Source organism: Cynara cardunculus, assembly GCF_001531365.2.
Source record: "Cynara cardunculus var. scolymus isolate 2C chromosome LG 11, CcrdV1, whole genome shotgun sequence".
NCBI classification, from domain to species: domain Eukaryota; kingdom Viridiplantae; phylum Streptophyta; class Magnoliopsida; order Asterales; family Asteraceae; genus Cynara; species Cynara cardunculus.
Genome location: NC_037538.1, coordinates 18119154 through 18123084, shown reverse-complemented (window position 1 = coordinate 18123084; position 3931 = coordinate 18119154).

The following is a 3931-nucleotide window of genomic DNA, read 5'->3' as shown; positions in this document are numbered from 1 at the left end:
TTCTTCAAGTATTGGCCTCCGGGTGGACCCCTCTGCAAGGATAGGTTTGACAGTTTCTTGCAGAGCGTCGAACTTACCCGTGGACGTTTCCTGTGCCTTTTTGGATGAGCCTTCACCTGCTCTGGTATGGGGGCTCTGCCCTTTCTTGCTTTAGCCTATGCCAATGACACTTTTAATGCTTTGACGAGCTCTGGGTCGCTGTACTCTTCTTCGTTTATCTCCTCTGGTGTCTCTGAGCTTGACGACCCCTTCTGTGGTGTCTCCTCTACAGCTATGCCTTTGCCTTTCCCCTTAGGCTCTGGTGCTTTTTCTTTGCCTTTTGAGAACAAGGTAGCTGCAKAGTCCACTATCTTGAGTGGTTTGGCAGAAGTCTTCTTCTTGGGCTCTTCAGCCTTCTTCTCCGCCTTCTTCTCCCCCTCATGACGATCATGGTCATCACCTCCTTGATCGTCATGGTGTTTGGTGGCTTCTACCTTGCAAGTATCAAGGGGAGCCTTCTCCAATCTCTTTAGAATTTTGGTGGCCGCCTTCTTCATCTTCTTGATTACCTCTTCAGCAAGCACAGAGGCGTGGCTTATATCAATTGTCGACCACTTCAACTTTGAGATGCTTCGATAAATTTCTCTTTTGAAGGAGTCACCCTCTTTCACGAGCTTTGAAGTGCAATCTCTGATGGCTTTGTTGGAGGCTCAGGCCTCTGCGAGAAGTTGATCTGTGTGTTTGCTCACGATATCTCCTAGGGCTTCAACCATTGCATCTAGCTCTCTGCGAGTGGCTAGATGGTTGATATTTTCCGTGGAGGATTTGGTGTCGATGCCGTAGGTGACCGCAGAGGAGAACATGTTCTTGATCTCCTCCTTGAACGTGGAATAGTTTGTGTAGCCGGCATAGACGAAATCAGCAGCAAAATGGGCGGCCACCTCTGATAGGTCGGTCTTTAGCGTCTGGATCGAAGAGGGTTGAGTGACAGAGAGCTAAAGGCTTTGGAGAGGTCATCTTTTTGTAGGACAGAGCTCTGAAGGGTTGAAAGAGTTGTCTTGAGTTCTGCAGTTGTAGAGCTCAACTCCTTCAGAGCCTCTGTGATGGGGGCGAGATCCTCTGTCGTTGTACGCGAGATAAACAAGCTTTTCAACCCGTCCATCTTTTTGAATACCTCTGTGGCGAAGGTTTGTAGCTCCCCCTTCGTCATATAAGTATCCTGGGAACCTAGATCACCAACACATGGTGACCTAGTAGCCATGGAGTGAGAGGCGCCCTCAGCGACTGGTTTGTCGTAGTCTGCTCGGGGACTTCCACCAGATCCTCAGACTTCTCTGTGAGGAGAGCCTACCGGTGTTCTGTCGATATCGTGCCTTGTAGGTTCAGAGCCTAACATGGCAGAGGGATCGAGTGTGGACATTGGGCGTTCTAGACCCTCTGTCACGGTGACTCTCACATATGCCTCTGAAGCATATTCTGGTTGATCTCTCATGTGTGGAGAGGCAACAGATGCCTCTCTTGGTTGTGCTGAGTCCTTGGGCGATGGGACTCTTGTAGTAAAACCAACATCCTTTTGAGAGGATGTTGGAGTATGAGGTGGTTGCCCGGCTGTGCGATCGACAGAGGACTGAAGAATGTCCTCTGCGAGGTTAGCTTGGGTTGGGCTTGGCGTGTGCGCGCCTTTTTCAATAGGAGATCCCTCTAGAACAGGGCCCCTAGTAGCATGGGTAGCACTGGGAGAAGGGCTAGGATGTGTACCTTCGGTATCTTTTTCTCCCTCACCTAACTCCATCTCTTCTTCTTCTTCTTCGTCTAAGACGACTTCTTTCCCCAACACTGTCACGTCTATTGGCGTTTTGAATTCTTGTTGAATATGGAAGAGAACGTCTTGGATCTGTTCTGTTGGGGACTCCTCTTGAACAACCTTGCGCAACCTTCTGCGCTTCGGAGTAGCCTCTGTGGGGCTCTCTTGAACAACAGCCTCTGTGACCACAACCTCTATGGGTTGGGCCTTCTTTGATTTCTTCTTCTTTGGCTTCTGCAGAGGACTACTTGGGCCCTCTTCCTCTGCGGGCCTCTTCTTCCCCTTTTTCTTCACAGAAGAGTCGACACCCTTCTGTGTCTTCTTAGTCTTCTTGGGTGGGGGACTTGGTATTCTAGGGCCTGCCTCACTCACCTTTCCAGCCGCTTCTGGCTCCTCCRTTCRTCCCTCTACCCTCATTTTTTGTACACTCTCACCTAGGGGGRTTCCTATGCRTGGAGGGGTTTCAGGGACCGGCTCTGGCCTCCTGAATCCACGTCTATAGGATTTCCTATCTTCATGACTAAGGTACCTGAGCATGGCTTTTGATAGTGGTCTGGGGCTTCTGTACCCTTGCTCATGCTCAGTTGGATGGAACTCYTTGAAAGGATATAGCCTCGCGTTAGGCTCGACAGAAGGTAGCTTTGCTGCGATCAAATCCCCAAAGATGAGGCCAAAGAACCTTTGTAGAATGAGGTTTGGACGGTTGAGGTCTTCCTTCACCTTCTTCTGCGTCTTGACCTTGGACTTTTCTCCCCTCTGTGTTGCGCATTTATTTTTGATCAATCCAACCATATCCTCAAATATAAGTTGTGCGTAATCGAGAAGCAGGTTGAAGTAAATCCCATATACGATTGAGAGCATTGCGTGGGAGGTTTGGTCGTGGCTTCCAACATTCCCTGTCAAGCAGCAGTTTACGATTGAGAATAAGGTATTCCAGATAGGGGGAAGTCCTTTGCACTTGAACTGTGTTCTTTTGACAATTTGGGTCGCATAAGAATGGAATTCAAGGAATTGAATTAATTCCTCATCTGTCGGGGTTGCAGCAAAAGCATCCAAATTAAGAGTTTTCAGTGTGGGTAAGTGAAGAGCTGTTCGAAGTTTTTCCACATTAAGTTCCATTGGCACTAATGATTTATTGGTAGGGTGAGATGCATAGCCAACAATGCTCAGGCCAGTGTCGTCTATGGTTGTTATATAAGAACTTAGAAAGAATTGGGTTATGTATGACTCAGGTGTTGGTTTGGTGGCAGACAGGGCATAGTATAGAGGATGGTTGCGAAGAATTTCTAATAGGGTGAAAGTAAATTCTGGGAAACCTATTTGTGAAGGAACGAAGTAGTAGTTGTTGGGCTTTTTCACAAGCACGACCTTCTCGTATCGATTTTGAACGAAAGATAGGGCGTGAGACGTTAGAGCATGGGCCTGTGTTACTTCATTGTCACTCGAAACGTTGACGGACTGAGCTGAGGCTGAGCAGGAACACATTTTTGCAGGTTTGTTTGAGAATTCGTAAGTTGCAGCTTCGTCTGAGAGTGAGAGTATTTGTAAAGATTTTTGATTTGGGGGAAAGGGGTATTTATAGTGAGAAATTTTGAATTGAACCATTTATTTTGACGAAAGGTCGTGATGAGTGGTTTTGGGTTGAAACGGCTCAAAAGTATGACACGCCGTGTTGGGAAGACGCGCGATTGATGACGTGCGCCCCCGTTTTTGACACGCGCGTGGTAAGTTCTAACCCTTATCCACAGAACCACGCGCACCATATCAATGGACAAGAATTATTAAGAGAGTTTTGTTAGAGGCCTAAGGGTAACAGAGCCTCTGTGATATGTGCCGGGCCTTCTAATATGTTACACCTTTACCTAAACGGTTTGAAAATCCACAGAGATATGAGTACTTGCTCAGCTCAAACCCACAGAGCCTCTGTTAGAAGCGCCAGAGGTTCTGATGAGTTGACCTCTGAGAACAAGATACTTCAAAACTTTTGGCACCTTCTGTGGTTTGATTTTCATTTCAAAAACTCCCCCTCTGAGCCAGCTTCCATGGCTCCCCCTCGAATAAAAAACCATTTAAAATCCTAAGAAGAAATATCGATAGAAGATCCGTTCAAAGAGCCTCTGTAAGCGATCACAGAGGATCTGTGAAAAG